The 11,593-nt window shown below is 37.7% G+C and overlaps 1 long non-coding RNA gene across 1 annotated transcript; it reads right to left on the bottom strand.

Annotated features, from left to right (window-relative positions):
• LOC117512762 lies at positions 1–3,045 on the bottom strand. Its single transcript, XR_004561375.1, has 4 exons — positions 2,907–3,045; positions 2,741–2,772; positions 2,583–2,649; positions 1–99 (listed from the first exon to the last, which is right to left on the bottom strand). It is a non-coding gene; the product is annotated as an uncharacterized LOC117512762 (long non-coding RNA).
• Between the last annotated feature and the right edge of the window lie 8,548 nt (positions 3,046–11,593).

The following is an 11,593-nucleotide window of genomic DNA, read 5'->3' as shown; positions in this document are numbered from 1 at the left end:
CCGAGCTCCCCCGTGCTTCCGGTGGCACGACCCCAACAGTGTCTCCAGAGCCATCTTCACAAAAGCCTGGAAATTACTGCTTCTCTCCCTTCGGCTGTCCTGCGAGGGGATGGGACACAGACAGATAGCTTCACTGGAGAAAGAGCAATCACAGCGCCACATCTCTGCACAGTATGCCAAATATTTATGGAAAAAAGCCCCAAATCACTAAAGAGGATGGTCAGAACTCACAGCCTGTCATCTGTCCAAAGGTTATACTATCCACAGCGTTCCAATAAGAGTCTTATTTAAAATTACTGGCATCCATGAATTTCTCCATACATATTTCAGAATATCTTCAGGAGTAAATGCAAAAGAACCCCTACCACCCGCCTCATTTTGGCTTGTCAGTATCTCACAAAGAAAAAGTGAAATTTCCCATCGATGGGCTATACAGACTAGGGATTAATGTTGTACAATCATAATTTTTTTAATACATTGCCTGCAGTTATTCAACAACATCATAAATGCTTTCATGCAGTGAAATTTAAAAAAGTTAAAGAGCTAAAATATATGTTGGCTACAGTTGCTGACACATTTTTGATTAATTGAAAGAAACAATGTGCAGGATTTATTGTCATCTAGTGGTGAGGCTGCAGACTGCATTATGATGTCGCTGGTCATAATTTTGTTTTACTTCACAGTTCTCCTTCATTGGCAGTGGGGATTCATGCTCCCTCCCCTTCTCTAGTCTTCTTCTTTGAGCTGATTCTGGTAGAAGTCACCACAGCAGATCATCTGTCTCCACCTCACCCTGTCCTCTGCATCTTCCTCTGTCATATCAGCCACCTGGATGTCCTTCTCCTTTTGGACCTCCTTCATCTCCTCGTGCCTGGTGTCTCCATCCTCAGTATCATTCCCCCTATATACCCTGGGTCCCTCCTCTGCGCATGTCCAAAATATCTCAGTCACTTCTCTGACCAGTGCTCTCTCTTCTTCACCACTCCACCACAGTTTCCATTACTTTGTACATGTCCCTCATCTTGCTTTGATTGACTTTTATTCCCTTTCTCTCCAGAGCGTATCTCTACCTCTCCAGGCTAGTCTCAACTTGTTCTTTGCTGTCACTACAGATCACATTGTCATTTGCAAACATTATAGTCCATGGAGACTCCAGTCTGATCTCGTTCGACTGTAATTCTGACTGCACATCATCACTGTTAAGGCACTTCCATGAATTTGAGCCCCGCACTGCTGCACAATTTGTCATGCCAATGCATCCCACTTTGTCATGCTTGGTGCCACGCTAAATAAAATAATCATTGCCACATCGTAGGCAATAATGCATTTGATCTCAGAACATGGCTGATGAAACTATTCTCTCATTGCTCCCAGAATCACAGAGAAATTATCTGCAGCTGCAGGTTGTTGTGTGAGTGTTGTGCAGTGGAAAGCGCATTTGGAATCTTGTCTCAATGGTAATTATTTATAATATATATTGTAATGGATTGGTAAAACAGCTGCATTTTCATTCCTTCCTACTACTGTAGATGTAGCTTCTTGTCATAATCGTTCAGATACCCTGCACGCAATGACACGCAGTGTTTTCGAATAGGTTGTGCAATGTTCACAACTCGTAGTTCACAAAATTAATGTGTGCCAGAACTTTCGAACATTTCAAAATTTTCAGGCTTGATTGTTGTGCTGACATGCTCTCCTCAGTAATGCCACCTGGAGACTTGCACAAACTTGATCCCCGCAGCCGTGCACAGTTTACGATGCACTTACTCATTGGCACACCAGATTGTGTGCCAGTGCGCAGATCGAATTTGTGCAGTTGTCAAGTTACACTGTCCTTACTGTGCATATCCTGTACCACACTCACATACTAAATGGTAAATGGACTGCATTTATATAGTGCTTTTCCATCTGCATCAGACACTCAAAGCGCTTTACAACAATGCCTCACATTCACCCCGATGTGAGGGTGCTGCCATACAAGGTACTCACTACACACCGGGAGCAACTAGAGGACTAGGGGACCTTGCCCAAGGGCCCTTAGTGATTTTCCGGTCAGGCTGAGGATTTGAACCGAGGATCCTCTGGTCTCAACCCCAACGCTTTAACCATTAGATCATCACCTCCCCTGAATGCTACTCTACTACTCCAGAGTTCCTCAAACAATACCACAACTCTTCTCTTGGCCACCCTGTCATAAGCTTTCTTTAAATCCACAAACACAGAGTGCAGCTCCGTCTGCGCTTCTCTTTACTCTCTGCCCAGAATCACTTCACCTCCATCCTGTTTCATCTCCTCCTTCTATTACAGTGGAAGACGCAAGAAGCTTCTTGGCGGCTTCAAGAAACATTTAGAGGTTGCCCATGTTGCCAAAGGTTCTACAACCAACTATTCATTTAGGGTGCCAATAATTGTGTGCAGGAAACATTTTAAGTTTGCATTGTTTCATTATTATACGTATAAAGGTTTTTCCTTAAATATTCTTATACATTTTTTTCTTTTGCATTTATTTTTTCAGATGTTTTTTTAATTTTGTTCCTGAAAATCAGGGGTGCCAATAATTTTGAGTTCATATAAATGCTTACCTCCTTGCTTCTTGTCATCTCCTTTCTGATCACCTTTCTTTGGCTGCTCTTTGGGACTCTCAGGTTGCTGTGAAAACAACACACATATGAATCATATGAAAAAATGATACTACACTGTGATCAGTAAATGATTTGTTCAACTATAATAATATTTATACCTTGGTGATAGACTTCTTGTCTGACTTATTACCTGAGAATGATGAAAAGTCTGTCAAAATATCCATGTCACTAGTCAATTTAAATATGCACAGATAGCTTATCTGGTATCTGGATTGATTACACAAACCTTTTTGCAGAAATAAATATTTATTCCACATTGCTTACCTTTTGTTCCTGGCATTTTGGCTCGGTTGGCTGTTTTGTTAAAATGTACAGCTTAATGTGGTGTTCACCTCGGTCATTTATGTCCTGTGCTTCTGAATTGTTCTGTCACTGGGGCCCCGTCGAGAAAGAGCATCACGAACAAACAAAGAGCCCTGTCAGCTGAGCAGCATGCCCCGCTGCCCTGCAGGTCTTTGCTGAGCCAGACAAAACCTTAGAGCTGACCTTGTTACACTGCCACTGTGAACTCACTGGAAACGTGTGTCCACCTATTGTCTATTGTCAAGGACAAGAAAGTATTTTCCAGGATCATATAATGGAATAATAATTATAACAACACTAAAAAAATCTTTTGCCTCCTCCTGTTTTTTTTTTTTTTTTGGGGGGGGGTGGTCACCACAGTGGATCCAAGTGTGGAGCAACACATTCATTCGGCACAAATTATACACTGGATGCCCTTCCAGATGCAACTCCAGATTTCCAAGGAGAATGAGATTCAGGTGGCTGGGAACTGATGGATCCCTGAGTTTGGAGGCAAGTATGCTACACGATTGTGCCCAGGAGTGAAAGTAGATTTAATTTCTTTCTGGTAAGTATCACAATCTATATTATTTTTACTCATGGCCAAAATATGGCCATTAGGTAGTGAGAAGACTTTGCATCTGTCCGTCCGTCTACCTGTCCGTCTGTCTATGCTCAGCATAAGTCCAGTCCGATTACTGCCAGGGTCCTCAAATTCACAGGCAACATTCTTGGGACACAGACCTTGGACAAGTTCAAACAAGGCTAACCTTGACCTATTTTCAGAGGTCAAAGGGTCACATTCTGTTTCATATTTTTATGCTCATACGGCTGAGGGTATTCTAGCATTGTGTTAGTTTATATTGTTCATTGCTCCTTGGGGATCCTTGAACGTATGGACAAAAAAGAAATTAAACACTTCACATATGACTTGAAATATATTCCTGAGAGCCAACCTTTAATAGGCTTACGTTCAAATAGTCAAAAAAAATCAAAATCCTCACAACTTATTTTGTCTTAATTTCAAGAACTGCTTAATTTAACACATGAACAGTTAACAGTTCTCTTTCTTTTCAGAACATCACTTTGAACAGTTAGAGATTATTATAAACAGATTCCATTTGACTCTCAGGAGTCACTGACAACGGTGAAGAAATCTAGAGCAGCTACTCTGCTGTGAAAGACTACTACGTTTTTCAAATTCATCATGTTAATCTGAACCAAATATGAGTTGCTAGTTGTAGTGCAAAGTTGAGTCAACTTAACCTCCTCTTCTGTCTGAACTCAAAGGCCTAAGCAACCTTGACACTTGCACAAATTTGATCCCCGCCCTGGCACGCAATCTTGCGTGCCAATGAGTAAGCTCGTTATAAAGGGGATGTGATGGTCTAGTGGTTAAGGCACTGGGTTTGAGACCAGAAGATCCTCGGTTCAAATCCTAGCCTGACTGGAAATCACTAAGGGCCCTTGGGCAAGGTCTTTAATCCCCTGTTGCTCCCGGTGTGTAGTGAGCACCTTGTATGGCAGCAGCCTCACATCAGGGTGAATGTGAGGCATTATTTGTAAAGCGGTTTGTAATGCGCTTTTACCATAAACTGTTGTAAACTATGCGTAAACTGTGAGGCTGTTCAAAATTTCTGCCACACCTAAATTTCATGGTACTTGCATGAACTAGTTGTGAACATTGCTCAACCTAGTGCCAATGAGTAAACTCATCATAAACTGTCATAAACTGTTCGAGGCTGTGTGCCAGTGCGCAAAGAAAATTTTGAAATGTTCAAAATTTCTGGCACACCTAAATTTTGTGCCACTTGCATGCACTAGTTGTGGGAGTTTTACAGTGTAAGTATACTGGTTAACTATTTTCTTCAGTATCACCCTACACAGATTAAGAAAATGTAAAAAAAAAAAATACTCTGAGTTCATCTGTAACTGCCTTGTTTCTACTTACAATCAACTTTAGAATGATTAAGAGGTTTTACATTGTCATCTGACAGTTAATAATCACATTATTAGTGTGAAGTTCGCTGATCCACAGCAGGATTGTTTTCCACCGGCGCGGCTCCACCGAGGCCCGAGGAGCCAGTGCGGAGTTATCTGACCATGGGTCCGAAGAAGGCACTGACGGCGGAGGAGGGAGACGATATCAAGAAGTCCCTGGACTTTTTGTCTGAGGAAATCTCTGTTAAAATGCAGCAGAAATCCATTATGGAGCTGGTGGAAGAAGTGAAGGCTCTCCGGATCCAGAATGCTGAGAAAGACCGGCGTCTGGTGTACCTGGAGAACCGTGTTGCGGAGTTGGAACAGTACACAAGGATGAACAACGTTATTATTACAGGAATTCATATTAAACCTCGATCCTACGCACGGGCGGTGTCAGAAGACAGCGGAGGGGAGGCCAGTGAGCAGGAGGCCAGCTCAGTGGAACAACAGGTGGCTGACTTCCTGCAATCTAAAGGTATTCAAATGGACTGTAATAACATTGAAGCGTGCCACCCCCTGCCCAGGAGAGAGGATGGAGACAAGCAAGCAGTTATAATGAGGTTTGTCAACAGAAAACATAAAATGGCATTGTTAAAACAGGGACGGAAACTCAAAGGAACAAACGTATTCATCAATGAACATCTGACCAAAAGAAACGCAGACATCGCCAGGAAAGCTCGTCTCTTAAAAAAGCAGGGAAAAATTCAACAGACATGGACATCCAACTGCAAAACATTTATCAAACTGAACGGAACACCAGAACAAGCAAAGGTTATGGTAATCAGGAACATCGAGGAACTGGACAAATACGACCACTAAGGTATGAGGACACAAACACATCACAACACCATGACACAGACCAGAGGAACCTATTCATCTACTATATCATCTACATCTGGAGACGAGAAGGATATAACTCAAAGGATTGCTGATCATGGAGAAGTAGAACTGAGAACATTTAAATACACAGACCACAATGTACTGGACTTGGAGCACGATATAGACCCGGACAATAATTTCTTCTCAAATATCAATGACAGTTGTTGCTATTATACAGATGAACAGTTTAATCGGATCATTAAAACGGATAACAAATTATCAATAATCCATTTCAACAGCAGAAGTCTATATGCAAACTTTAACAACATTAAAGAATATTTAAGTCAATTTAAAAAAAATATTTAACATAATTGCTATATCAGAAACATGGATCAATGAAGATAAAGGAATGGATTTTGAACTGGATGGATATGAATTTAATTGTGTAAACAGAATAAGAGTGGAGGAGGAGTGGCTGTGTATGTGGATAAGAACATGGATTATAAAATAGTAGACAATATGACAACTGTGATCGATAACTTATTAGAATGTATAACTATTGAAATATGTGAAGAAAAACACAAAAATGTATTAGCTGTATATATAGAGCACCAGGATCTAATATTGAAACATTCACTGACTGTATGGGAAAAATGTTCTCAAAAACTAATCAAAAAACTGTGTTCATTTGTGGTGACTTAAATATTGATCTGCTCAATCCAAATAAGCATAAAATAACAGATGAATTTATCAATATAATGTACAGTATGAGTTTATATCCAAAAATCACCAGGCCAAACAGAATTACATCCCATAGTGCTACCTTAATTGATAATATATTCAGCAATGATATTGAGAATAACACTGTGAGTGGATTATTAATCAATGACATTAGTGATCATCTACCAGTTTTCATCGTTTATAATAGAAACCATCGGCGGAATCAGCCAGAGGAGAAAATAAAATACAGGCGAGTGCGGACAGAGGAAAACATGAACACACTAAAGAAGGATTTACAGGAGCAAAACTGGGAAAAGGTATACAGTGAAAGTGATGTTGATAGTGCATATGAAACTTTTTTACAAATATTTACATCATTATATGATAAAAATTGTCCAGTTAAACAAGACTACAGAAAACAAAAAATCCAAGCTCGACCATGGATGACGAAAGGGTTACGAAATGCATGTAATAAGAAAAATACACTGTATAGAGAATTCATAAAACTAAAGACTAAAGAGGCAGAAAATAGATATAAGAAATACAAAAATAGATTAACTAATATTATACGGGTATGTAGGAAGGAATATTATAGTAACATATTATATAATAACAAAAACAATATTAAAGGAATATGGGATATATTAAATAGCATTATCAAAAATGGTAATAAAAAACAGAGTTACCCTCAGTATTTCATTGATAATAATGTCAAGAAGGAAAATAAGGATGAGGTAGTCAACGGTTTTAATAATTTTTTTGTAAATATTGGACCAAGCTTGGCAGAAAAAATTCCCGATTCCCAACCTGAGGATTGGGATAATAATCTCATAGAAAGAAATCCCTGTTCAATGTTCCTCACAGCAGTGGATGGAAAAGAAATTATAGACATTGTGAATAATTGAAAATATAAAACATCTCCGATTTAAATGATATGGTGGTGGTAAAACAGGTCATTGAATGGATTGTAGAACCATTAACATACATCTGTAACTTATCATTTCAAACCGGTAAATTTCCCAATCAAATGAAAATAGCTAAGGTTGTGCCGCTGTATAAGACTGGGGATAGACACCACTTCACAAATTATATACCTGTTTGCTTCCACAATTTTCCAAATTATTAGAAAAGTTATTCAATAATAGATTAGACAAATTCATAAATAAACATAAATTACTTAGATAGTCAATATGGATTCAGAGCACATAGTTCAACATCACTTGCATTAATAGAATCAGTTGAGGAGATTACAAACGCCATAGACCACAAATTACATTCAGTTGGAATATTTATAGACCTTAAAAAGGTTTTTGATACAATCAATCATGACATATTAATCAATAAACCTGAACAGTATGGGATTAGGGGGTTGGTGTTGCACTGGGTGAGAAGCTACTTAAGTAACAGAAAACAGTTTGTGAAGTTGGGGGAATATACATCATCATGCTTGGACAATGTTTGTGGCGTCCCACAGGGGTCAGTATTGGGTCCAAAACTGTTTCTAATTTATATAAATGATATTGTCAATGTTTCCAAAATATTAAAATTAGTATTATTTGCAGATGGCACAAACATTTTTTGTTCGGGGGGGATTTGCAGGAGTTACTGAGGAGGATCAGTATAGAAATGGGAAAATTGAAAATATGGTTTGACAGAAACAAATTATCATTAAACTTAAGTAAAACAAAATACATGTTATTTGGCTATTGTAATACAGACATACAGGTTCAGTTACAAGTCGAGGGGGTAGATATTGAAAGGGTACATGAAAATAAGTTTCTGGGGGTGATAATAGATGATAAGATAAACTGGAAGACTCATATAAAACATATACAAAGTAAACTGTCAAGAAGCATTTCAGTTCTAAACAAAGCGAAACATATTCTGGACCACAACTCACTCCGCATTCTTTACTGCTCACTGGTTTTACCATATTTACAGTACTGTGCAGAGGTATGGGGTAATACTTATAAAGGTACAACACAATCACTATCAGTAATGCAGAAAAGAGCTATAAGAATTATTCATAATACTGGCTATAGAGATCATACAAATCCACTATTTTTACAATCCAAATTCTTAAAATTCACAGACTTGGTTCATTTTCAAACAGTACAAATCGTGTATAAAGCAATAAACAATTTACTTCCAGCAAATATTAAAAATATGTTTTTTAACAGATCAGGGGATTGCAGTCTGAGGGGGAAATTTAATTTAAAGCATCAGTGGGCACGAACAACATTAAAAGGTTTCTGTATTTCTGTCTGTGGGGTGAGGATGTGGAACAGATTGGGAGTGGGGCTCAAGCAACGTCCAAGCATGAACCAGTTCAAACAGCGGTACAAAAATATGTTTTTTCTAGGTATAGGGAGGAGGAAGGGTAATGAGGGTTAGGGTGGTTTTGTTTTTTGCTTCGGCTTGTAAATATATAGTATTTTGTATGTAAGTAGGTATGTGTAGGTGTATATTTATGTTTGTGTATATATATATATATATATATATATATATATATATATATATATATATATATATATATATATATATATATATATATATATATATATATATATATATATATATATATATATTGATATCGGTTTAGGTGTGTAGGAATCTATGTGTATATGTGGCAAAGGGTATCACTGGTTGTGGGGAAGAAGGGGTAGGGAAAAATAAGATGATGCTTCACCCTACCCCTTTTCGGACATGTTGGGTACACAGTAGGAACTTTTTTGTTGTTGTCTTCACTGATCTATCTTGTAATTGTTGTTGTATCAAATGTTCGAAATAAACAGTTTTCATTCATTCATTCAACATTGTGCATCCTATTCGCAAACACTGCATGCCAATGTGCGTCACTGCATGCAGGGCTTTACACAGATTGCGTGCCAATGAGTAAATGCGTTGTAAACTGTTGTAAACTATGCATAAACTGTGTGAGGCTGTGTGCCAGTGCACAAAGAAAATTTTGAAATGTTCAAATTTTGTGCCGCTTGCATGAACTAGTTGTGAACATTGCACGACCTATTCGCAAACACTGCGTACCAATGCGTGTCATTGGCCTTACACAGTTTACAACAGTTTATGACAAGTTTACTCACTGGCACACAATCTTGCGTGCCAGTGCGTGGATCAGATTTGTGCAAGTGTTAACGTAGCTTTACTGAGGAGAGCCAGTCAGGACAATAATCAAGCCTGAACTTGAGAAAACTTAAAAACCTTTCACAGCTCGTTAAGCTACATTTTTAAGTTGACCCAACTATTTATTTTTTTACAGTGTTTTTTCCCCCCCTGAAACAACGTTTGAAAAGAGTCACAGTTAACAGGTGACAGCATGTAAACCAACAGCAGTCCTCTACTCTTACCACAACTACATACCGCCTCTCAATCGTTTACTGGCACGTAGTTCCGGACCACACCGGCTGACTTTCACCCCTGCTTGTGCCACTAATCATCATCATCTTCATCATCTTGTGCAGAAAGCAGGGATTTTTTTTCCCCTCAGTTGATCAGCTGCATCAACCATTGGGAAGACTTTAGCAAATATGAGACCCTAAAGCCCATAAAATGCAATGAAACTATTGAAACACAAGAACACACACTAACTGCACAGGCTTCAATGAGAATAGTGATGACAAACACCCAAGAGATCTTCCAAAATGACCATCCTGAAAGTGTACACATACAAAGTAAGGTAAATAAGACCAAACTCGAAAAAAGAAAATACTCAACCACCTTCCTCATGGAGCCATCTGTGATCGACATCCACACATCATAGTAGAGGTAGGAAAGGGTTCTTGTTGATGAAACTGGGTTCAATTTAAAACAAAAATAGAACTGAAATTAGAATTCATACAAATGCATACATATTTGGAACTGATACTTTGAGCCTCCACCCTCCAGTTCCATCAAAGTACATCACATCCAAGTCTGATCATCGCCAGCTTTCCCACTATAAAGAATCTTGCTGAATAAACTGGAAGCTTCAGAATCGGTGACTCATGATTTGAAGAGGTCAAGCAACCCAACGTTAACTAGGAAATATGTTAAACTTGTCCTATGCATATTCACATTTCCTTACAGATTTATTAATACAAATTCATCTTAAGTGATTTTGTTGTATGTGTGAAAAAGTATGAAATTTACTGCAATAGCTTTGCTCCCTAATAATATTGGAATTTACCAGAATCAAGTTTATTGCCAACTAAGTTTTCACATACAGGGAATTTTGTGTTTGGTGCACAAGAATAAACATAAACATAACAAGTAAACATAAACAAGTATGCAAAATGTGCTGTTAAAAATAGGTCATGTGGTAGTGCATGAGTGTGCAAAGTGATTCACCAGAGAAGTAGGACGTAGGAAACAAGAGTTGGGACTTGGAAACCTGAAATTTCTACTAGAATGATTACATGCCCTTGGTGAATAACAGCATTGAGTATAAAATGATACATTAGTCATGCTATGCATTCTTTATTGCGTGGATTTAGTAAGCAAATATGTCAATAAATAACTTTCTTTCCTTTTTTTTTTTTACCTCTCTGGGACTCCTCGTGTTGCAATAATGGAAGGCAAACCTGGCACAATGAAAAAATAAACGAATAAATGCAGTAATTAAAAATAAATAGATAAGTGTGAAAATAGAGAAAGCAATGTTGGAATTAAAACTTCAATTATGTGTGTATTTGCTTGAAATTACATAAATATGTACAGAAATTTTGGAAAAATGCATAAACTTAATTTACTTGATGTATGACTCATTTTTCTGAAATTATTATTTTCTGTTTACGGTAATTCATATATTTCCACCAAACTATTTGAATGTAAGTAGAAAAGAATTTCAGATAAATAAATAATGTGTCAAATAATAAATAGGCTTAATAAATTAATAAATGTTATTAATGTTTAAATTGCTATGCATATTTATTTATTTTATTTTAAAATGAACGTTTGAACTTATTTGATAATTGAGAATTTAATTTCTACATTTATTTGTTTATTTGGTCCTTGCTCCACGATGGAAATTGCGCTGTAGTAATTACGAGAAGAAAAGTGTGAAAATGAATTCAAAATCTTACCAAATGTAACATTTTAGGGATTAGTTAATGACGTACTATGTAAACGCTAAAGCGGCCAAATGGAGAAAA

This window comes from Thalassophryne amazonica, chromosome 6 (genome assembly GCF_902500255.1).
Source record: "Thalassophryne amazonica chromosome 6, fThaAma1.1, whole genome shotgun sequence".
NCBI classification, from domain to species: domain Eukaryota; kingdom Metazoa; phylum Chordata; class Actinopteri; order Batrachoidiformes; family Batrachoididae; genus Thalassophryne; species Thalassophryne amazonica.
The sequence above is the reverse complement of the archived record's forward strand: the minus strand, read 5'-3'. Positions and strand labels throughout refer to the sequence as shown.